Genomic DNA, 25,355 nt, shown 5'->3' with positions numbered 1-25,355 from the left:
ACCTTATTCTCTGGGATGGGAATGCATTAGGGGATGTGGTATCCCATGGCCGTCAGCTCCAGGTAATAGGCACACTAACTTCGGAAGTCCTTGTTAATTAACAGAGTCTTGCTGCAGAAGCTGAGGAAAGCTGTTCCTGTGGATTGTACTGCAGTGCACAGCAGGCCTCTTGCTGGCCCTTACTGCAGTGTGCTGGTGACAGCTGCTGCTGGAGTTGCTTTTCCAAGTTTAGCTTCATGTTCGGGAATGTCATGCATGTGCGTGACATTAAAGCAGCCTGTAGGAGTGACTGCTGAAGGCTACATGCATCACACCGTTATTCACACTAGAGGTGAGACCTCATGTGAAAGCTGTTTCGGTCAGAGTTAGCCAGGTGAGAGCTGGTGGACTTTTTAACCCTTGCTGGCAGTTTTTGGGCAGAACTGGGAGTTAACAGTTCATGGGACATGGAAAAATTATAAACCAAGTCTCTCCTATGAACTTGGTAATATCAGTTGTGCTGGTGTTGTAGGAGTTACTAGGAGACTATGAAAACACTCAAATGCCTGCACTACGCTGTCGTTCCTTTGCTTGCAGCATCAGCTTGTCTTGCTCAGCTGCCGTTCACCAACTTCAGCTGCTGAATTCCACTACACCTCGAGCTAAGTGCTTGGCTGCCTGTTTTATTTTTCTTGTGTTTGGGTCAACTATAGAAGAGATGTCTGAAGACATGACATATGCAGGAAAGAGCGGCACAGATGAATGATGTAAGTTGCATATAAAATCTGAGAGCTGAACCTTTAGCAGGTCACATCATCACAGGGTGCTCGAGGTCCGCTGCAGCCATTTGTATGGCCGTTAGGAAATACCATGGAGTGGGTCTAGAACGTTGGAGACTTGGTGTGATTTGCCTCAAGGTTGCATTTTCTAGTATCTTTTCCTTTCCTGCACCTTCCTGACATAATGCATTGTGCCAGGGCTGCAGTGTCTGCTTTGTAGTGCTGCTCTTAGGAGTGCACTGAATTGCTTTTAATTTGTGTCCTGATGAAAGGTGCCAGACAGGTAGTTCTGGAAGGAGAAGTTACTTTTTAAGTAGGGGAAATTCCCTGTCTATCCCAAAGGCACCCTAGACAGAGAGCTACCCCCAAGTTGTTCTACACGTGTCCTCATTTTCTTGCTTTCTTTCCTGCCTTTCCTTTGTCTGCAGTTGCTTGGGTCTTGTACACTGAACTGACACTCATGAGGTTCTGGGTTTTGTGTGTATAAATTTTTCTTAATACCTGTTCCTCTTTTCCACAATAGTCGTTGTCTCTCTGTCTGCCTCTTTACGGTGGAGTTTCATGTTGCCAAGGCACGTGGCCTATTTGACTACTCTGCACTGGAGACTTCATCCAGCCTCACAGTGTGCTGGACACTGGAGACCAGCGGTGGATTTATATGCCTGACGGTGTGACCTCTCTGCTCCTGCCAGGCTGATGCTCAGCTCTGTCTGGTGAGAGGTAGGTGCCATCTGCTGCAGCTGCTTAAGTGGGGTTTGGAAGTGATGGGGAAGACTTCTGACACGTACTGGATTGTCTCCAGTTAATGCTAGTGTCTTTGGGAATACTTGTCTTCTGGGATCTGGCCTAGGATTCCAAAGCTCACTCTGCACAGCATGCTAGAGAGACAGCAGATGGTGATGCGTTCTGTGCCATTCTAATCTGCTGTGAGCTTGGGCCAGTGACCTAGAAGGGATGGGCTCTGGGATGGTTTGCCTGGTGTCTGTGGCAATCTACCCACAGTTGCCCTTCTATTGCTGTGGAGAAAGTCTCATTGAAGAGATTACACGGATTTCACAATGGGTGCTACCTGATACAGTGTTACTGGCCTAAGAGGGAGAGGGTTTAGACTGCTTTGAAACGAGCAGGCTTTGAAGGCAAACCATCTGTGTGTCTGCATAGCTCTAACCTTCCCAACTGCAGCTTAGTTTCTAGTATATACACGAGCTTTCAAAAGCATCTTTGATTAATACATTAAACATCCTGGGGACCTGTCCAAATTCAAACTATTTAATGGCAACTGTCATCACAGGGCTTCTTCCTCCTTTTTTTCCTTCCAGTTTACCCCTCAACTTTCCCCTGGGGCATAAAGCAGAGCTGGCAAGCTTTGGAGAGGCTGGAACAGTGGCAGGTTCTCCTTGCAGCACAACCTGCTGCTGTTGGCATGAAACCTGGAAGTAGACGTCGCTCTGATATGGCTGCAGGATCACGTTACTGCTTGGGTTCATTTGTAGTGTATCAGCCCTTGGCTGCTTATCAGCTTCATGCTTTAAAATGTTGGAGACACAGAGGGAAGGAAGAACAAATACTGCAAAGTGTGTTGCAATAACTGTGTAAAGAACAGCTGGTCACACACAGGAAATAAAACAAGTTGTCTGATCCAGTTAAGCCTCTGGTTGGTTGCCACATCTGCAGTGACTTATAGTGCTAAGGGACATGATTAGGTGTTTAGAAATACTCACTTGAAAGTCACTAGAGCAGAAGATAAAAGGATTTTGCTAGAATTGCACAGATTCATGCACCTTGTCCCTCTAGATTCTTTTTAGCTGCCCAGGCTCGGGAGTAATGCCTTGTAAGGATGCAAAGCAGCATTGCCCAGAGGCCGCCTCTGTGACTACCCGGAGGTTTAGTTCTGCTTGCTGCAATTGTGCGGGCAGGTTGGGGAGTTGCTGCGTGATGCCTCAGTCTGCGTTATCCCCACAGGGGGTGGTGCAGGCTGGTTTGTGCCAAAGAACAGCCATGAGTCCAGGCCTAGGAACAGGGTTCCACTTAGCAGTGAAGCCAAGTGGGTACATTTGAATGTCTGTCTGAAACAAGCAGGCTTACAGGTTTGTATGCACATATTAGTGGGTTTCCTCCTTCCATTGAACTCTTTGAACGATTGGGTGGCGGAAAGGAAAAGTGGAGAAGGCACTGCACCTTGGATGGGAGGGGAAAAAAAATCCAAGGCATCCTTGTTTTCTGATGCTCAATCAGTATAAATCATGATCTGCCAATGCTCTGGCCTATGTACATTAGTTTCGATCTCAACTCACCTCCAAGGTTAAGCACGAAGATGAACACACGGAAAAGATAGATAGCATGCTGAGTAACAAACATGCTTCTGGTAGGGGTATTCAGATCATGCTATCGGACAAAATGTTATTGTCAGTGTTTCTCAGCATATGAATGCTGCTCAGTATAAAGAGCAGCTCGTACTGTTACTGGTGTTGTGATACGGGAACCACTGGTGCAAGTTCTGGTAAACAGCAGCAGAATTGGTGTTAAAGACTAAGGCAAGGAATGAGACTTTGGTTAGGCGTGCAAGATACAGATACTGTAAAACTACATGCTTTTTGTGATTGCCTGTGTCTTCTGACTCAGAAATAGGAAGCTGGATAGTAGCAGTGAAAGAGTTCTGCAGTGGATCTCTCTTGTGGGGTCAATAGGCTGTAAGGTCTGTGTTCCACTGCTTGGCAAGGCAGCGACACGGAATGCTGAGAAAGCAGGAGGGAGCTGAGCACTGCAGAGCTGAGCTTCAGGGACTTCTCTGCTGGCATACAAGGCGTAGGGCTGGCAGGTTTGTCTGGGTGGTGACAGGAAGGTTGGGATCCGAGAGCAGCAGTGGCTGTGCTGGCTGTTAGATGGCATTTGCCTCTGTTACAGCAGTATCCCAGGTTTGAAGGGATGGATGCCTTCCTGACAGACCTTGTTCTCCCTGCTTTAACAGGGCTGCATCAAAAGCGAGTTGCCTGCTCCTTTCTGGCTATAAGAGATATTGGGGCTGCTGTTTGTACCTACTCAAAGTTTATCTTGTGCTTTTAGTCTCATCACATTAGTAAGTTGTTAGAGCAAGGCACAGAAGAAAAGAGGGGGAGGGGGAGGACTGTGGAAAGAGAAGTAAGTAGGAAACAGCCAGACTTCCATTTCAGCTCTTTAGCTAAAAGTTTTGTGGGCCTGGTAGTTTGGAATGATCTTCTGATCCATGTGGAGCAGTAGCTGTGTGAGTCGTAGTGCCAGAGGGCTGAGCAGTGCTTCCTGCTGCTGAGGCCTGGACAAACAGACCGGTGGAACTCCTGCCAGCCAGTGGCTTGGAGCGCTTTGTGCTTGCTGCAGGACCTCAGCCAGGTCAGAGCTCACCTGTGCTTTAAGTGGGGACACTGGGAAACTGAATACTATCATGTTGTTTTTCTGTGTTGGGATGTCTAAAACAAATTCAGATCTGGGGGGAAAAAAGTCTCCATGGGCTACTTGAAACATCATCCTCTCTTTTTGGATAAAGCATTTTCACCCGAAAGTATTCACCTTTTCAGTGAAACCCTGTCCCACCAGCCATGGGAACATGACATTTCTGCAGTGACTTAGCTCTCACCGCTGTGCTGATCTCTTGCCAAGCAAATCACCTGCAATTGGAATTGCCTGGGGTTGGCATCTACCAGGTACAGAGAGAAGGTTTTTCTGTGCTGGCTTTTTTTCTGTTTGACTTTGGGCAAGTGTTAATACTTACTTTTGTGCTTTGTGTAGAGCATACAAACTTATCCCTAGCATTAAAGTATTTCTTGAAGGTCCATATTCAATAATACTTAAGTTTGTATGTTCTACACAAAGCACAAAAGTATCCTAGAATTGAAAGCATTTCTTGAAGGTCCATACTCAGTGTTTATGGTGAAATAATCTTTTGGCTACCCTGTTTGACAGGGAAAAGTATAAACATTCTTTAGGATGCCTGCTGTCATCAAACACTCAGCACGCTTCTAACAAGTTATTCAAGTACATCTTTTCCTAAGAAGTTTTAAGAACAGAAGATGCATTAAGAAAATAAAGGAGGTGAAGAGGTAAGGGATTAGTTTATCAAGGAGACTTGGGAGAGAGGTGTTGCTATTAATTGTCATTATTGCTTGTATTGCTGAAGCAAACTCAGAAATCGAATGAGTCCTGTGTGTTAAACTCTCTTTGATGATGAGGCTTGTTTTACTTGCTGTGTTCAAAAAGAAGTTCTGAAGGAATTAAAGCCTAGGAAAATGCTGATGTCTGTCAGTTGTAAATCCTGTTCTTAGGGCTGTTTGCTTGCTGTGTAAGAGTTGTGTGGTTTGAGTCATGCTGCAGGCAAGCATGCTAGAAAGCTAGGTATTTGTAGATAATTTGCCAACATGCAAAGTGTCTCCTGTTCAGTCTGTTGTGTGACCATGAAGATCAGGATGAGAGGGCCTGTGGAGTTTCCTAGTGCAAGGATGGGAAGAAGAGAAGTCTGCAGATGACAGTGGTGCAGGAAGTGCTAATGGAGAACTCAGTTCAGCAAAGTCCTCCCCAGAGTAGGCAGGACATGTGCCAAGAAGGGAGGGAATAGGGGTAGAAAGCGACTCTACCTGTAAGGTCGTTACAGAAGCAGGTGAAGATAATAGTTGTGTACTGAAGAGTTTTGAAGAGAGGAATCTAAGAAGATTCACTTCACTTTCAGCAGTGAAACGAGTTCTTCATGCACTATAAAACTGGAAAGGCTGTAACCTAGTCTGTAGAGTGTGGGGGCCAAAAGATACCTGGAAATTAATTTGTTTTTACAGTAGCATTTTTAGTTTAGAAAGCCCTCTAATCTTTGTCATATCTTTTGCCAGTGATGGGAGTTCACGTTATTTGACTTGTTTGCAAGTTTATTATACCTTAGTCCTATGCTTCCTTGGGATTTTTTGGTGTTTGGCCCAGACCTGATTTCTGTGGAACCCCTGCTATGGAATTAAATGCATCTAGTGATTCTTTACTGTTTGTAATTGTGTTCTGAGAACGCTCTCTTAGCTAGTGTTTAAGACACTGCGTGGGATGCAGGTTGTAGCTTAAGGCACGTAAACTTAGGTGTTCATGTGTAGGCATGTAAGCTACAGCCCAGCATCTTGGCTCTGTTTATAGTCAGTGGAGATCTGTAACGGACAATGGAGCTTATTCCTAAGTATAGAAGCGGAGACAAGGTAGCCTGGAAGCTGAATCCCACCCTTACTGCACATTTTATGTTCTAATTTAATCAAACATTTTGTCATACCAAATCATATGCCTTCCTGGGGTAGGAAGGGCTGTTGAAGAAAGGAGGGAACAGTAAAAATGTGGAAAGTCGTAGCTTTATAAGAAGTGGGAAAAGGTGTGTCAGACGGGAGAAGGAACAGTCCTCTATGTATGACTGAAATTAAGGGGAAAGTGCTGAGATGTATAGAAGAGAAGTCAGGGTTAGAAAAAGGGGCTTGAGGGATACACACAGGAGAAACAAACCATAAGAGCCTCAGGGTTGAAGGTGAAGGTACCTTTTGGGGGCAGGTAAGTACCACAATAGCTCTTGATAGCTGTCTTGCAAGTAATCAATTACATTGGGGGTAGAAGCATGGGAGAGCAGAGCAAGAGAAGAGAGGAGACTGCTGGTTATGGGTCTAGGGCTGGTTTAGGGGTTTGGAATAGTAATGAGGAAGCTCTGAAGGAGGGGGAATGAACTGCAGCAAGTCATCTGTCATCACACGGTGTGGTTGTGATGAGGGTGGCTTTGTGGTGGGAACACGGAAGTGACAGTCAAGAAGATAACCTGAATTCAATTGCCATCACTGCTTCACATTTACACGGTGACTTAGCTCTCAGCACTGTGCTGCTGCTGTCTCCATGGATAAAAGCAAGCTGACAGGATATTATTTGCTTCTTTGGCAAGAGTGTGATAACTTAGGCCAAGTTGCTTGGACTGCTGTTTCTAGTTGTTACCTATCATTTTGAAGCAGTGATAGAGAATTTGTTAAGTTGCTCAGAACTCCCAAATTAAATTTTAGTCTCAAAACCAAGCCTTGATGGACCTTCACAGCCTCACTGGTTTAACTGGCTTCTTGACTGACCAGACATGGCTCTTTTCAATGGGCTTGGAAGCTTTCACACAGAGTTCTGGCACTGACAACTGACACTGGCTTTGAAACTGCTAATTCAGTTGAGGCAACTTGAGAGTGTGGCCTTGGAAATGCAAGATGGCTGTGTGCAGGAAGGCAGTGAGAAGGGTGGCAGTGTCTTACGCATATACGCTTTCTTGAAGTCACACTTCCAGATACACAACGCGATCAGGCCAATCAAATCGAACATAGCCTTTTGTCTTCCCACCTTCATGCCTGTAAAAGCAGTATCCTTCCATCCCTTCATGACCTGCAGGGTTTGCATTGTTAGTCTGGGCAGTGTTCTTACAAAGCAAACGTGAGGATTCAAGTTCAGGCCTAAATATGTTATTAGCCCTTTATTATAATGCACCACTGTTCTACCCCAGCCTGGAAACCCAGGTTTTAGTCTCTTGCTAATGGGCACCCGGTGGTCTGTTGGCTTCTCGGTGGTTTGTTAAAATGAGCAAGCAAATGCTGCCCATCCCACCTGAATGTCACTGTTCACAGGTTTCTTGACTCTCCAAAAGATTTTAAAGGGAGCCCAGAAGTTTAAAAGAGGTTGAAGAAAACCACTTGGTTAAAAAGAGGAGAGGAAGTTTTGGTTCCGTGTTGTGGTCAAGTATCAGGGACACTCAGAGGGCTTGCTTATTTGACACAGCTTGCCCTGTTCTGAAGAGAGTAGGGCTTCATCCTGGGCAGACAGAGTCCCTAAGGAATGTCTGTGTCGCACTGAACTCATAGGCAGCTGCTATCCAGAAATGTCCGTGCTTGCTTGATCCCGAGTGGGTAACTAAAATTCCAAATGTCAGGTCAGAGAAAGAGCATCAGGAGTCAACCTGGTCACAGCACTGCTTATGTTCATTAGAAAATGGTTTCCTTTGGGGCATTGCTTGCAGATGTGGTTTCTTTACACACTTACCCAGAGAGGTGTTTTTCAACAGCTTTTCAGTACAAAGGGTAGAATGCAGCTCCTTCCCAGCTGTGCAATACTCCTCTGTAATACTCACTGCATATGCACCCTTCAGACAAGCTGCAGTGCTGTGCATGGTTTGAAATACCATTTATATGCTCGACTGTCTAGGAGGGAAGGGAAGAAGCGTGGTCCCTTTCAGTCTATAATCCTACTTGCAAATAAGAGGGTTAAATCTCACCAGGTCTTTGGCTCCACCTGTGGCTTTCTCTCCTTCTCCATCAGTCTCACAGCAAGCAGCACTGAAATCCCAGTCACAGATTGCTTTTCCTCAACCGCGGGGCCAAGGGCACTGTCCAGATTAGATACAGACAATAACAGTGAATGGGCCTCAGGGCAAGTTTCAGTTCTTTCAATTTTGCCTATGACTTTTCAGTGTGTTCTCAACTTTACCTCTTGTGATTGTATGGCTTGCAAAGGGTGTTGAGCAGACATTCTCATTGTAGCAATTTCATGTCAAGCATTTGTCTCTTGAGCTGAGAATGTCAGGTTCAGGAATTGCTTTGGTAACATTTTCCTGAGTGATTTTATAGCGAGATATATTTGGATGGTTTTATCTCTCTATTTTTGTTTCTAGTAGACAGCAAGAGACACTCTCTCAATTTTCAGCTTTATGCCAGAGCAAGATCAGTTATGGGCACTGAGTCAGTCGTAGCTCAAAAAAACCTCTCAGGCTGTATAGATAAATAGAATGAAACCCAGAAATAGTTTTCTAGGAAAAAACTGTCACAGCTGCTTCTGTGAAACTTAATACATAGAAATGAAGACTGAGGATTCCATGTTTTGATTACTTGATTGCAGCACTATCAAATGGATGAAACCAGATATAAGAAATTAAGAATGCAGGCAAAAGTTATATTACCTTCAGCTAAATGTTGTGTGCATTGAAATGACAGCCTGCCTCTTGATTAATTTTTTTTAACTATCCTTAGGTCATATAACCTTTAAAGAAAGTAAGTTTTAAAAGCTCTTTCAGTGAGCACTCTTCATTCTCTTCTAGAGGAACGAAAGCTTCCAATCTAGTTTAGTAATTCTCAGAAATAGAAAAATGGGAAAAAATCATAGGATGCTTTGGCTCAGCTTCTTGTGAAGGTCAGGAGAAGCTTGAGTAGGGTTCATATTCCTGTCATAAGCCCTGGTAGAGGTGGAGCTGGTGCTTGCCCATGGTGCAGCCATGACAGTGGATGTGTCCCTCGGGTAAGGGTGGGAGCTCCCCTCTGTCCTTACAGGTGTCACTGTGTGGAGTAGTTCCTGCCGGTGTCTGTTCTGACTGGAGGACTCCTTTGGAAAAATACACTCAACCCACTTCCCACTGCCTCAGCATTTGGCTCTGGGGAGCCAGGCTGAGCAGCCCGCAGCCAGCAGCCACATCTGGCCCTTTGGTGCATTCAAAAGTCAGTCTTTGGATGTAGGTTTGTGGGTGCCTCGGGCTTTGCCATGTGGTTACGTTGCTAATGGCTTTCTCGTGTCTGTGGTTGTGATTGCAGGGAATTAATGCAGTTCTCCACTTGGCAACAATTGATTTGTAGATGAAAATGCCTCATGCCGATCTTAAGTGTCCTCTTTCAGAGATGAAAGAGGACCCTTTTGTAAATGGTCATTTCTGTAGCGCTTCAGGATCCTGCTTGGGTTGTGCTTGGCAGCAAAGCTGGTTTTGTGTTGGAGGCAAAGGAGTGACAGCCATGTCTGCTGTGGTGGTCATTGCTAAATGGTCCTGCTATTTAATTTCCTGTTGCAGGGACCTTTATTCAAAGCTAATTACAGGTCTACCTGTAATTTCAGCTCTCAAACTAGTCCTGACGGTTTCAAAGCAGAAAGGCTGTTTGTCTGGAGCTGGTGAATTATCATCGCACAAGCTCACATGACATGCAAGCTTAAGAAATTAAGTGAAAAAATGGAGCTTGGAGGAGAGGAGCTTGCCTGATTCTAAGACATGTCTCTCTGACTGGAGGGTGGGATGTGTGTTATCTGGTCACTTGGACAAGAGATGGAAAGTCTGACCAAAAGGCATGATGAAACTACAGTCACAAAGAACTTAGCATGAGACACAAGACCCTATTCCTACCTTGCAGAAGATCAGCCTAAAGGTGTTAGGAGATAAAGCGATCTTTTCCCTGGATGGCCATCAGTTCAGGACAGACCAGAGCATACCATGAGCATGCATATGCCAGGAGCTTCAATAATTTACATCACAAGACCATCAAAATACTTGTAGATGAATGAGAATATTTTCTTTGTACTTCATACTCAATGTGTTCTCCAGGCTCGTAAGAATTAGCTGTTACGGTGTCACCTTGGTGTGTTCCCAGAGTGTTGGCAGTGACGTCCTTTCTATGGCTTGAGAGCAAACGTTCTTGATGATGGGTGGGACTTGTTCTTCTGTGCAGAAGGCGGAGGTTGAACTGCACAAGTACAGACAACATGAAACGTTCCATCAGTGAGACCCTGTTCCAGCATCTCTAGTCACAGTGGTATTCTGTGGTTATAGGTGTGTGTGCAGAGCACTACAGGAAACAACAAACATTCAGTTCTTCACTGTTAGAAATCATTAAAGTAATGGTGGGCAGCCCTCAGCTGATTCTCGTTCAAGCTAATTTTCTTGAGTTTTAAGTTGTGCTGCTGAAAACCCAGTGAAATCTAGACCCAGGGCATTTGTATGTCTTAGTTCCAAAGTCCATCAAGGAAATTCATGGTGACAAAACTTGGGCACAGGTAGATTGGGCAAAATTAGATGGATCTTTGGTCTCCTGGCCAAAGGTATGAGACTTTGAGCACTTGGACCTACGAACAGAAGCAAATGTGGTTCTGTTCTTACTGACGGCTTTGTTGTTATTGCTGTGTTTGTGATAAACCAGTGGCTTCTTTTGCCAGAAGGGTGGTGGTGATGTGATTTCTGTGGTGGGCAACTGATGTTGCAGGGCTGCACAGGGAAATATGTTCAGTGTTTGTGTGCAGTTTGCCTCTAGGCAATGGTGTGGGGTTTTCTTCTTGAACTGCTTTAAGAACTGTAAACATCTGTTATACTGTGAAAATGCATATAGGAAGTAAACCTGAAATCCTTGTGACCTTCACTTTTTTCCTTGTGTCTGGAAAATTTGTTGCTCATATGGACGTGGTGGTTAAATACCACTTACATCCTACCGTGACAGTAACATAAGTATCATGGCAACAAAATGTCCTCTGGGCATATTAAGGGAACGGTATAAAGGTGGCAAACTTTAGAAAATAACGGATCTTTTGTGCACTATTTCTGCTTGCTATTGAACTGTTGCAAGGCAATCCATAGCTTTGGAGTCATCGCTTTGGTCGATAGTCGAGAGCCATGCGAGGGCCTGGTGGTAAAAAAAACCAAAAAAACCAGAAAAACAAACAAAAAACCCCAACAAAACAATTCTGTTGGCTCAACCAGCTCCTCATGAGCACTTTGTGCCCTGCTTTCCACTCGCTCTTCGTGACTGTATTGCTACTGGGGAGAAGGGGTATGTGAAAGATGTCTTTGAAAAACAACCCACAAACTTAGTGAAGCTGCAGCTTCTTCCCAGCAGTGAAGTGGGGCAGGTTGTTGGGAGCAGAAGAGGGTTCATTTTGGTTCTCTGCTCTTTTTTTGTTCTTTCAGCAGTCTGGTTTCAATGCATCACTTAGATTATTTCACTCCTGTTGTGACCAGGAACTGGTGCTTCAGTGGCAATCACAACTACTGGATCTTTTCGATCTGTTTGCAGAATAAATTGTGCCTGGTTGAATAGGCAGTGTTAGAATTGGTGCTTGGGAGAATCAACTTGAAAATGAAGTTGATTGCATGTGTGAGTATCTGAACAGTCAATTCTTGCTCAGTTTGGACAAAAGCGTATTTTGTTTTCTACTTAAGTTCAAAGCATGGAGCCTTGGAGTTCAGCACTAGAGTCACTGAAGCTGCTTCCCCTGCCCCAAGCCCCTGTATGTGTTTTTACCTGGATCTTTTATCCCTGCTTGGAAGCTTGTGGGCTTACAAGTGAGAAATCTAGCCTTATGCTCTGACAGCCCTCTGGGTTTTGAACGGAGCTGAACAAGTCCAGATGCAGAGCATTTTCTTACAGCAGAGGGAGTAGATTGCCAATTAATGCCAAACTTGCCTGGTGTGGTCAGTAGTCTCTATTATGCAAAACATAGTTCTGCTTGGGGGCATCCCTTTGTTTTAATGAATGTTGTTTGAGTAACCCAAGAGGTAAGGGATGGTATATGCTAAAGGGGATTTATGAGATTGCAAGACTCAGGAATGAGTTCAGGTGCTGAATTTGGACAGCCATACATTGGGAGGTAGCCAGGGTGCAGTTTTACTTGCCCTCTCTTAGGTGAGATGGTGGTGCTGCACCCTTAAACCCACTGTAGTGTTGTGCTATGGAGTGTGTTTTGTAGATAAGATTTTCCTGATGGAACCAGTTAGGAAAGATGGAAGGAAAAAAGCTTCTGCATGATTCTTTTCTGTTCCATCTGCTGTTTCACTGTGTATATGGCCAAAATGGTTTGTATTGATGTTAGAGACTTGTCTCGTGAGCCATTGGTGATAGAGGATGGGTCAGCGAACCAAGCTAACAGCTGGTCCTGCAGCTGGTACTGCAGCATCACTATTACTGGCTTTGTAATTCTTATTACTATTTTTTTATTTGGTAATATAATGGGCATGTATGAACCCTGACTGAGATCAGGCATGTTCTCCAAACGGACGGTGGAGAATTAGCCCTCAGTTTAGATAAGACAACAGCTTTCAGCAGAGGCTGGCTTTAGTTGCTTTTGAACTTGGCAAATTGGAAGGCTGAAATTTTTCTTGCTAAATGTCCAGATTATCTTCATATTTGTATTTTCTAACTCTGGAAGTTTAACTTTGTGTCTTTGTTCTTATTTATTGTAGCTTCTAAGTATCATTTCTGTGTAGTGCTTGAGTGGTATCTGAGGGCCTGTGTCAGGTACTGTCATATTCTATGCAGTGCTGTAGGTCAAGGCTCACAGGTGCTTCTTTGGAGAAGTAGTGGCGGAATGAACAGTGATTTATAAAAATAAGGGAGATGAAATTGTTCACTAAGTTGGGTGATCTGAACAGCTCGCAAATGTTAAACTCTTTTGCGGCAGTTTAAAAATCAGTACGTTAATTAACACAATGTTGTTTGTCTAATTTTTAAGAATCTCTAGATTCATTCTGAATGCCCAGAGATGATTTCCTATGCAGCCACTTGGAGCTTTCCATTTTGTAACTGCTGTTCAAAGGGAAACTAATTGAAGAGGTGACTGAAATTGCTCCCATTCCTCTTTACACAAATGAGATTTATAAAGTATGTGCTACTTATTAAATTGTCTCAGCATGAAGACATTAGAGAGACGTTTCCTCCCTGGATAAGAAGGTCCGTTATATAAACCTCACTCACTACCTGAAATGTAGAAGGGTTTACGTTTTTAATAGAAAAGTTATTGAACCTTTGTCCCAAATGACAAGACAGACTCTGCTTGGTTACTTGTTTGTTTACAGCAGGTGTTGCAGAGTGTTCCCAGAAGTCATCTGTTGAAAAATCGCTGCCATACCGCAGGGAAATCTGGCCTGATTTCTGTGCTCTTGGCTGCTCTCCTCGGACTTCTGTGTCCTTCCTGCCGAAGCACTTACCCCAGGGTACAGTGAATTAGATTTGGATATTGCTTATTTTTACTTTTGGGACGTCCTGGATTGTGACCGGCTTTTGCGTTGAACCATCGGTGTGCAGTCTGCTTCCGAGATGAGCACACAGCACACGCTTGATTGCATTGTGAGGTGCCTGTTGTCTTAAAAGTGCTTGTTTTCAAGTGCTCCGTGAAAATACTGATAGAAAGGTCTGATGCCTCTGAAGAACCCAACTGCAAATACTGCTGGTTCCAGTGTATTGGGAGCACCCACGGAGGGATGCTCTGGTTAAGGTGAGGTGCAGCAGCCTGACTGAGAAGGGCTGGGGCAGGCAAGTAGTCAGGTGCTAATGAAGGTCCATGTCTTCCTTTGATTCAACCCTTTATGCCATCTCTCCCTTCTCCTGAGCAATGCTGTTGAACCACAGATAAGCAGGAACGGGGCAGGTACTTTGTTTTGTAAGCAGCTTGTATGGTTTTGTCCTCTGCTCCTGGTTGTCCCGTGTGTTTGGTTTTTCCTCAGTTGTGATTTATCTCTCTGACACTCCCCCACCTCCCTGCCTTCCCCCCGAGTGGCAAATAGCAGTGTCACTGGTTGGATCACCTAGGCAGCATTTCAGGGAGCAGAACTCATGTACCTGAATACTTCATTCAGGTAAGCACCAAGGGCTGATCCCAGGTACAGTTTATGAGGCATCTAAAGGAGGAGCCTGCTCAGGCTCCTTGTTAAAAGGAGACTGTGATTCAGCTCAGAGCTACAGCCTCTCTTTGACCTCCGGGTGTGTCATCTTGTTACAGTTCAACATATAACTGAGTTTCTGAAACAACTTGTGAATGCTGGGAAGTGAGTTCTCTCTTTAGTCTTCTGAGCTTTCTGTTACAGGGCTGCATCCTGGTTTTAGTGCTGAGGAGCGCTCTGGCTCATGGGACAGGCTGTTTCCCTACACGTGTGCATTTCTGACTTCATACATTCTTCAGTGGTTGACACTGATTCTTACCAGTGGTCTCTCGGACAGCTTTTTGATGCCAGCAGTAAATGATGGAAAAGCCCAAGTATTTTTGCTCCCATGTGATATTCCTTTAAAAGACCACTTACAGCGGGAGTCCTCTTCACCCCATTCTTGGCTAAAGCCCTGCTTTTATTTTTGCTCATCAGGGCATTGAAAGCAGGGCAGGAGTTGCTGTCTTGAGCAGTGTTTCTCACTGAAGAGGTTAACCTGAGCAGCTTTTTTTTTTTGAAAAAGAGCTTAAAGCTGAGGGGTCCTACATACAACAGCAGCCTCCTGAATGGTGTTGACAAAATCGGGCTATTAAGTATGGTTCTGAAAACTTCAGCTTCTCCTGTGATTATTGCTTGGAATAATCCTGAAATAATAATCTCGCTTGGAAATCCTGCAGGTTCAACAGTGAAAAGAGAATGGGACAGGGATCCTGTACTTGTACACATATTCCAAATCCATACAGTTCTAAAGATCACTGTACAAATTTTGTGGAGGCAGTAACTTGTTAGGATGAGTGAGATCAGGTTTGGAAATACTGTTTTATTTGTCAGAGCCTTTTTAGTATGCCCTGTAGATCCACAGAGGTTTCTCTGATGTAAATGGACAGGGTAAGGGGCTGGTGGCATACAGTGCTAGGAAAGAGCACTGAAGTTCATGGGCTAATGCTTCTCTAAAAAACCATTAGAAAGCATTTATAGTTGGCTTGATGTAGGTTGTGGACGAGTTGCTGATGCTGGCACTAGGGCATTAGTTTCCTGCTTTTTTTCTTTAAGGAAGTGGGGCTGCTCTCTGGGTGTTAGAATATCATATAAACACAAGGAGAGAAGATGTGAAATGGCACAAGATGTGGGAAAACCCTGGACAAGTAATAAACTTTGCAATTTCCTGGGCAAGCCTGTATCTGCTTTTTGGCTCCAATTCAGAAGGAAGGGATCTGGAGTCTGGGAGCTTCGTAATATTATATAATGCTCAAGAGTAAAATGCTGAGGCTCAGATTTCTGTCTCTCTTGTGGTTAAAATGGTTTAGGAGGCTTTGGCCCTGATTCAGCAAAGCACTTGAGTCTGTATGCTGCCTTATCTTATTACTCTCAGTGGAACTATTCATGTGAATCGGACTCAGCCAGAGCTTGCTGACCTCTCTGGACCAGAGGCTTTATGGTAGGTGTGGAGATGAAATGGTCAATCCTAAAACAGCTGTTGATGTAATAGTTGTACAGAAATTGAAGTATAAGCAGCGCTGAAAGCCTGGAGAGAGGATATGGTTTGATCTGTCTTGTGTGTCACCCTAGGCTAGCTTTAGAAACTTCTGACAAATGTATTTCTTGAGTTCTTAATGCTCTCTATAGAGGGAAGACAGCATAGACTCCTCCTTCAAAGTGGTGAGAAGTCAGTGCTCTAGCACTGAATCTGTCTCTAAGCACATGAAGTGACACTGTGTAGAGGAAGATCAAGTTCTCAGCTGGAGATACCGTGTGGGCTGCTGCATCTCTGGCAATGGTGTTGCCAACTTTGCTACCAGGAGTTGCCCAGTGTTAGACAACTGAATGCACTGTTGGTACCTGACCAAGAGTTTGGCTGTACTGGGTGGTCGCGTGTCTGCAGACAGCACTATTTCATACTGAGGAACTGAATGTGCATCTCCTGGTTGTCCTGGACAGTCTGCATTGAGGCTAGTGTGTTACTCAGGAGCTCCACCAAGCTCAGGGTGAATAAGCTCCTGTGCTAGGTGCTAAGGGCAGCAAAACCAGCCCGCATTGTCTCCTTGAGGAAATGGGTAACTGAATTCAATAATTTGGTAACTGCTTGTCATCTTTTACATGTATTTCTGCTGATGGACTCTCTGGGAAAATCATAAAAAGACCTATTTAAAATGGCAAGTCACAAAACTCATGCTTTTTTCCTAATTTGTGCTACTGATGGTATCAGAGCAATGAATGAAGAGCATCTTAGCAGTTCATGAAATGAGTGCTTTCACCTACAGAAAGAGTATGGTTTCTCAAAGCAGTTACTTAACTATCAGCTTGCAGCCTGACAACAGAAGTATCTTGGTTGAGCTTTCCAACCTGTCACATGGAAACTTTCAACTGCTGTTGCTTTCCAGCTCGCTTCCCGGGGTGCTCTGGGCAAGCATGTTCTGCCGCAGGTTCCGCATGGTCAGTGTCTGCCCTCATGGATAGCAACGTGTCTGAGGGCAGAAATGCTGCCTGCCTTCAACCCTTTCACTCAAAATCCTGTGCCTTGGATTCCTCCCTTTGAAGGTGCGGCCCTGCTTAATCTGTTTATTTAAGAGGTAGGGCATTTAGCTCTGAATTCAGATTCAGAATGGGAAAAGATGTGCTGTTCTGCCTTTTCCAGATGTATCAGGAAACTAAGGAAAGGAGAAGAGGTGCAACTCTGTATTCTTGTGTATTCCAGCATCCTTTTCTTGTGTTTATAGCTGATGAGTAACAATTACTGCCCTCTTTCTCAAACTACCACATCTGTCTCCAAATGCTGTTCTTTATTTCAAGGTGTCTGACAGCACTGGCAATGCAGTTGAAAACTTCATTATGCAGAAGAGCAAAGCAGGTGTTAGACTTGACTTGCCCAAAGAAGTGTTTTGAACCAAAGAGAGTCGAATATTCCCAGTGAACAATTAGTCTTATTTATTGTGTATTCAAGAATAGGGCAAAAATTACTTCACTGATGTCTGCCAGCAAGTAAATGGCTGGTATGGAATTGACTGTATAAAAGGGGATAACCATTTTGGAGAGGGAAGTAGCAGCATATGATACTACAGCAGTTACTTGTTTTGTTGTCATTCTGCTGATGTCTGGCTTGGACTGGCAGCTTTACAGCAGCCTAGCTCATTGCCGGATGCCATTATACTGCTGTGATAGTGAGGTGCAGCAGTGGTGAGGTGAGACCTCCGTGTTTCTTTAATGGCCATGGCAAGGGTGTTTTAGTGCATTGGAGTTGGAAAATGACCCATTTTGAAACTGTCTTGTCTTGGCATCCCTTCTTTCCTTCTGAGATCCTTATTTATGGCTTGCTTTGACACATGCTCATTGTAGACATAATCTGATTTTTATAAATAAATTTTAAATCGGAAGTCCTGATTGGATTGTCTCTGCTTGGAAACCCTGTGGGATTAAGCATTCACCTACCTGAACTGCTTCTTAGGTTCTTGGTTGTATGGCACAGCTCTAAAGTTAGGTTTGGGAAACGTGTCTCTGATTGTAGCACATGTCATCAGAGCTTTACCTACCTCACGGTAACGCTGAGGCCTAGAGCACAGTAACAATTTACAGGTTCTGTCTGGATTCTCCTTGTGTCCTGGGGTTACTCACCTGTTCCAAGACCTGGACTAGTTCACATGTTCCCCTGGACAAGGAAGAAAGGGAAAGAGGAAGGAGTCTGCCCATGCTGTTTGAGTGCCAGAAGTGTGGTGTCAAGTGTGTCACTAATCCTGATCTGGGAACATGAAAGAAGTAGGTTGTACTCTTCTTCCAAGATCAGATTGAATTTGCAGTCCTTGAGTACTGAACTGCCATTAGACTGAGGAACCGTGTCAAGCTGATGTGAAAACTGAAGAGATTAATAAGGAACTCCAGGAGACGTGTGTTCCATTTCTCTGGATGGGAAGGCACTATGCTTTCTGAGTGCCAAAGGCGATATAAATCAGACCCAGTGGGCTTTTAAATGGTGGAGGCACGGTACAGCAGAAGAACATAACAAGTTAAAACAGCTTCCTCTTCCCTCCACCCATTAATGCTGTTCCTTGTATCTACATACGATGCCATCTACAGCACTCAGCTTTGTTTCTGTAAATCAGCATAACTTCTGTGCATTTTATAAATGGATTGAAAAGGTGTGCCTCTTGACAGGGTGTTTATATATCCAAAGTGAAGGACCAGTGTTACCCCTGTCCTTTTTTTGAGTAAGGTACTGTAGCTTTCCTGGTAACTTGGCTTGTGTACTGCCCTCTGCATCTGGAAGGCCTGAAAGGAACGTGCACTAAAAGCGTAGCTGGGCTTACAGCTGTTTGAGAGCTAGGAAGACCATATTGACTGATTTAGATCTATAGAGTGATATGAAGTACATGTGTTAGGTACTGGACTCTAAAGGAAGTAGTCAATACAGCAAAATCTTCTGTGTAAAATAATAAAGTAAACCTTTACTCAGACATATCTTCCCAGTGTTATTCGTAATTTATCAGGTCTTAAGTCATAGAATCATAGAATGGTTTGGGCTGGGACCTTAAAGACCATCCAGTTCTAACCCCCCTGCCCCAGGCAGGGACACCTTCCACTAGCCCAGGTTGCCCAAAGCCCCGTCCAACCTGGCCTTGAACCCTTCCAGGGAGGGGGCAGCCACAGCTTCTCTGGGCAACCTGTGCCAGGGCCTCACCGCCCTCACAGGGAAGGATTTCTTCCTTAGATCTAATCTAAATCTGCCCTCTTTCAGTTTAAATATGATACCCCTCATCCTATCACTTACACTCCCTGACAAAGTCCTTCCCCATCTTTCCTGTAGCCCCTTTAAGTACTGGAAGGCCACTATCAGGTGTCCCTGAGCCTTCTCTTCTCCAGCTGAACCCCCCCAAGTCTCTCAGCCTGTCCTCATATGGGAGGTGCTCCAGCTCTCTGATCATCTTCATGGCCTCCTCTGGCCCCACTCGAGCAGGTCCGTGTCCTTCTGATGTGGAGGCCCCAGAGCTGGACCCAGCACTGCAGGGGTGGGGTCTCACAAGAGTGCATCACCTCGCCTGACCTGATGGTCATGCTTCTTTTCATGCAGCCCAGGATACAGTTGGCTTTCTGGACTGCAAGCACATTTAGAATGCACTTTGATTTCAGACGTCTCATGTAAGATTTTTTTGACCGTCTCTGCTGCTTGAAAGTAACTTTTCTTTATGCTTGTTTCTTGGGCTTTAACAGGCCTTAACAGCTACCACTGCTTATCCCAGGATTTAGTAATAGTATGTGGGAAATGAGGGTAACCCTGTCAAACAGAGATACTGTTGTCACGTCCGGGGTGAGGTGGGAGGGTGTTTATTCTTTAGAATGGTGTTCAGTCAGGTACCTTCCTGTGAATGTCACTTCTGAAAACACCACCACACCAGTTTCATAAAGATCCTCCTTGGGCTGAGCTTTTCTTCAGTTTTAACCATTAAGATAATCCTCTAAAGCCCATTCCCTTCTAAATTACTGTCTTCCTGGCTAACAAGAAATGCAGAAAGCTGCTACAGTCTAGGGGAAGCTGATGCCATTCTTTCTGCACTGCTGGGCTTCTCTTGAACAGCTGCAGATTGCTGTGGCACAGCTCTGCTTGGCCTCCGACTGCCCCAGAGCTCGGGCAGCTTCTGCGAGGGTGAAGGGCTAAGGGGCTGTTGAGGGGAAATTTGATTGTTTGGGGTTTTTTTGGCCCCTCCTCCAACTCTTTTCAAACATGGACTTTCAAGCCCAAGTCCAGGCCAGGTTTCCACACTCTCTGGCAGATTTAGCGGAGCTCTTAGAAACCATTGTCTGCTTCTGAGGAGTTGGCAGTTCTGTGCACGTAGCATAAAGCTCTGAACTCATGATTATTTTTTTTATTGTAAAAAAAATCTGGTGTTTCAATTGAAAAGAGATATACCTAGTAATGGAAACTGGCAAAACATTAGTACAGTAGCCCGGGGTCCAGGTCCACTCATTTAACCCAAAATGCTGCACACTTCCACTTCAGCTGCTTTTTATCACATACCATAGTTTTATGCCTAGAGCTCTTACTGTAATTGATATTTATTCCTGCTAAGTTAATTTCAGCTGATACATTGATTAATGCTAGAATTGGTTTTCAACTGTTAAGTTTCAAAGGAAAATATTCAGGTTTTACATTCAGTTTTATAGGGGTACAGTACAGGTTTCTAGTTTCACCCTTCGCATTCTGAGTAAACGTATGAGCTCCCTCCTGGCAGGTGGCCTGGATCAGCTGGAGCTGCAGAAGCTGTTGGTCTGATTGCCACCTTAGATGTTATCTCTGTAGCAGTTGGAGTGCCTAGGCAGAGGGAGGGAATATAGCTTAAACATTCAGCTCATAACCTTTTGTGGCAGTACTGAGGCTACAATTCTTCTTTTGTAACATCCGATTGACTTTGTAGATCCATGTGAACACCGCTGATGGGTAAAGGTAGGGTTTGAGTGTGGTGGCTCCTCATATTCAATGTCCTTCACGCTTTCATGCATGGAATTTACATTCCCCAATTGGTCTGACATCCCTCCCCACCCTCTTTCCCTTCTAGATGTCCTGAGGGTATATTATAGAGAGAGTTTTGGTGATTATATTAAATGTGATATGAAGCTGTTAAAGTCAAGGCAAACCACTTCCAAGTTGTTGATGTTCTGATTCTATGGCAGTGAGGCCTGGAGATTTCTCCTTGCTCTGTGTGCACTGTGAGAAGAAGTGGAATCATTTCTTTCACTAGTTACTTTCTGAATGGTTTTTGGTAGCAAAGCTATTGCACACCTACACACTTTGCACGGGAGCAAAATGACAGCTGTCCTGATCGTGGGGCTGCTGAAGCCAACCCCACAGGGAATGCATGAACCATGAAAATTGCCTTTCCAGATTATATCTCTGTGTTCTCAGGAACACCGGGAAAATGTGCATTGAAGTCTGACTTTATTCTGTTTGCATAATCCATTATTTAGCAACATGCAGATGTGGCCTTTCTCTTATTTCAAGTTCCCCCGTGTTTGTGTGGTGACACGGGCAGCCTTGCCCCTTTCTTCTATGAGTAATTTGGGATGTTTGCATATGTCCAGAACAGTCACTTGTTTTACATGAATCTTCATTGCTTGTAGGGAAGCCTAGGAAAGAATTGTACGTGCAGACAAGAGCAGCTGTGATGGACATAGCACATGGTATGGGTGTAGAGTCTGGATCAGTACAAAAAATTGTATCTGATCAGGATGGTCTTTCTCCATACAGGGGCAGACCCAAGATGGCTGTAGTCCACAACCTGTCCACTAACCATTTAGTGGCCAACGTATACACACATAGAGAGTGATAAAAATGGGGCATGCTTAGGCGAGACTTGCCCCAACTGCTTTCTGCTCTTTAAGTATATTCAGTATGTGGCTTTTTCTCAGCTAGATGTGGATTTCTCTTCCATGAAATTGTTCACTCTCCTTTTGAACTTAGGTCAGCTTTTAGGACCCACAGTCATCTTCTGCAGTGAATTCCTCACGTGTCATGTTCTCCTGTTGATTTTCAACCTGGCTCCTGGTAGTTTGATTAACAGCCCACTAGTTCTTGTTTGTGAACAGTCTAACCAGCCAGATCTGCTGGTTGGATCTGCTGTCTCACATAGCTGTAATCCTTGAGGTTCCTGCACAGAAAACCTGTACAGGCAGTCTCTTGAGGACAAACCTAGTGACTTAGAGGGAGCATGCAGTTTTGGAAGGGTCCATTCAGCTGGGTGGATTTGTAGGAGGAGCCTTTAAATACACTCTGGCTCTTTGGCTCATTTCAAACTTCTCTTTCTTACTCCATAATCAGCAATTCTGATTTTTTTTCTCCTAAAAATCTGATTCGAATACATTTTTTCCTGCTCTCCAAATGTGATAATGATAAGTTTCAGTGTAAATGTACATCTCTTTTCTGAAAATATCTCTGTGAAGTTGCATCTTTTTAGTCCTCTGATAACTTTATTGTATGTTCAGGTGTAGTACTCAGTGTTGGCTTGGCAGAACGTGGAGAGCATGACCTGACCTTTCTACTTTCTGATGGCTGTTAAGTAAAAGCCTGATTCAAACCCACTGAAATAAACGTGTTGCCTTTGGATCCAATCCATGGTTCCCAACTTCATGCATAACCTCTTTATGGTACCCAAGAGATGATCCCCAGTCTCATGAATCTTAGTGTGACCTCAGTCACAGAAACCTCCCACTTAACAAAGAGGAGGGAGGAAAGAGGTGGGACAGCACTGAGTTTGTGTGATGGACTTGAAGAAATAACCTCAGTTCTTGTAACCCCTCATTATGACCAACATCATGAAATGCACAATTATGTGGTGAACACAGAAGTACCTCTGTTGTTCAGATACCAAGTCATCCGCTACGGTACTGCAGTAGTATTGTGTCTCTTAGTCTCAGTAATACCTGACAAATCAGTTTGGGTTTTTTGTTCATGGCCAATAGTCTTGTAATGTGAGAGCTCATACTAAAAATCTGAGCAGTCACTCAGCTGTGGAACCCCCTTTCTGCAATAACAATTTTTAATCAAACAGGCCACTTGAGAAGGTTACCAGAGGTCAAAGCATCACAGTGGTTTGTTTTCAGAAGGGCCGTGCATCTGGCAGCTGCCGCCGACATCAGAGGAAGCTTCCTGGTGCTCAGATCTCTTGAATACATTGTGTAAGTGTCACCCTGTCAGGAGAGTAACTTCTTAATGTTGTTTCAAATGCCTGGTATCTCTCAGGTCCCAGAGACAGCTGCAGCTGTCAAGAGGCTGTATTTGCTTTCTTAATTTCTGTGCAGTTATCGCTAGTTTTTAATAACTGCGTGTGCCTTGAATTTCATTTGAACATCTCAAGACCTCTAAAACAAGATATTAATGAAGATAAAGTTGGAGATTTTCCTACAGGGTCAGTGAATGAATGATGGTTTTGAATGGACTGCAGCAGGACTCTGTCCTTTATGGAGTTGAAGACTGATGGGGATATTTAGCTCAGGAAGTTTCCTGGAAACTGAATACTCTGGAATACAGACGAATAGGTTGTTACCCAAACACACAAATACGGACGCGTGATTTTTGGAGATGTAGGGTTATGTTTGTTGGGTTCAACTAAGAATTATCAGGATGTTGCTGGGGTCGTGTGGGAAGGGGAGAAAATGATTTATCAGGCCAGGAACAAGGAGGGGTCGATAGACTTAGGACAGCTGAAAAATGCGTAAGAGTTGTTGTCAACTAAATGTCCTTTGGGATGTTCAGTAAGCAGAGTGAAAAGGCACCTGTTTGGGGATGGTGTGGTTTCCTCTGTTCTGAGTTTTCCCACAGACATGTAGGCCTGAGGCAGCACAGTCAAGGTTCAGATTGCCCCAGACCTTTTAAATGTGGAGTATGCAGAGAAGGAATTTCATATCTTGCATTCACGTCTGCAGCTTGAAATGGCTTCTGTGAAGACAAAAAAGGTGAAGTTGTTCTTGGACACGTAATCAGTTTCACGGAGGACGAGAAGTTGTGGCCTCTCCAGAGGTTGTCAGAATGGGCTGTGTGTGTTTCTCAAATGGCATTTCACATTTTCTCTGCTTTATTGATCAGAAGCCCCGTTTTCCCTCTCTGCATAATACCCCAGGCTCTTAGGGCAAACAACGCTGTATCTTTGCTCTACCTTCCTTTCTGTTTTAGCCTCATTCTGCAGTGATTGGAAAGGAGACCAAAACTCTCATCCTCTTCCTCTGTTGGTCTGTTTCTCCCCTCCCTGCTGTATTCCTGACTCCTGAATACAGGATGCTAGCAGTCTTACTCAAGTAGGTCGTAGGCACAGGAGTAACCATATATATTTTTTTTTTTTTTATTGGGGGGTGCGTTGTGTCCTGGTTTCAGCTGGGATAGAGCTATTTTTTTTTTATCTTCTGAGTAGCTAGAATAGTGCTGTGTTTTGGATTCAGTATGGGATTTGATATGAGAAGAATGTTAATGTACTGATGTTTTCAGTTGTAGCTAAGAAATCAAGGACTTTTCAACTTCCCATGTCCTGCTAATGCACAGGTACACAAGAAGCTGGGAGAGAGCATAGCAAAGAGACAGACCCAAGCTGGCCAATGGAATATTCCATGTCATATAACGTCACGGTCAGTGTATAGATAAGGGTTAATCAGGAAGCTCACTCTGGCTTCTGGGGTTGTGCTTTCAGGATTCACTCTTCTCTGGGATCACTAGCCAGGAAAGGGCTGGGCATGGGTCAGTGGGTGGTGAGCAATCACATGGTGCATTACTCGTTTGTATTTCCTAGTATTACTATTATTATTATCATTATTATTTTAATTTCAATTATTAAATTGTTTTTATCTCAATCTACAACTCTCCTTACTCTTACCCCTCCAATTCTAGTTCCAACCTCCCTGCCATGGGCAGGGACACCTTCCACTAGCCCAGGTTGCTCAAAGGCCCGTCCAGCCTGGCCTTGAACCCTTCCAGGGAGGGAACAACTTCTCTGGGCAGGTTGTTCTAGTGTCTCACATTACCTTCACATTAAAGAATTTCTTCCTTATATCTAATCTAAATCTTCCCTCTTTCAGTTTAAAACCATTATCCCTCATCCTATCCCTACCCCCCTGATCAAGTGTCCCTCCCCACCTTTCCTGTAGCCCCTTTCAGTACTGGGAGGCCGCTCTAAGGTCTCCCCGGAGCCTTCTCTTCTCCAGCTGAACCCCCCCAACTCTCTCAGCCTGTCCTCACAGGGGAGCTGCTCCAGCCCCCTGAGCATCTTCGTGGCCTCCTCTGGACCTGCTTGAACAGGTCCGTGTCCTTCTGATGTTGGTGCCCCCAGAGCTGGACCCAGCACTTGCAGGGGGGTCTCAGGAGGGCAGAGTAGAGGGGGAGAATCCCCTCCCTCACCCTGCTGGCCACACTGCTCTGGATGCAGCCCAGGACACGGTTGGCTTTTTGGGCTGCAAGCACACATTGCTGGCTCACAGTCAGTTTTCCATTCACCATCACCCCCCAAGTCCTTCTCCTTGGGGCTGCTCTCCATCCACTCCTCGCCCAGCCTGTATTTGTGCTTGGGATTGCCCCGACCCACGTGCAGGACCTTGCACTTGGCCTTGTTGAACTCCATGAGGTTTGCCCAGCCCCACCTCTCCAGCCTGTCCAGGTCCCTCTGGATGGCACATCCCTTCCCTCCAGCGTG

General features: G+C 44.6%; 1 pseudogene; it reads left to right on the top strand.

Moving 5' to 3' along the window:
* LOC141950265 (ras-GEF domain-containing family member 1B-like) overlaps positions 1-25,355 on the top strand; it is a 107,094-nt pseudogene that overhangs the window by 6,606 nt on the left and 75,133 nt on the right.

The sequence above is a fragment of the Strix uralensis genome, chromosome 15, assembly GCF_047716275.1.
Source record: "Strix uralensis isolate ZFMK-TIS-50842 chromosome 15, bStrUra1, whole genome shotgun sequence".
Lineage (NCBI taxonomy): Eukaryota > Metazoa > Chordata > Aves > Strigiformes > Strigidae > Strix > Strix uralensis.
The sequence above is the reverse complement of the archived record's forward strand: the minus strand, read 5'-3'. Positions and strand labels throughout refer to the sequence as shown.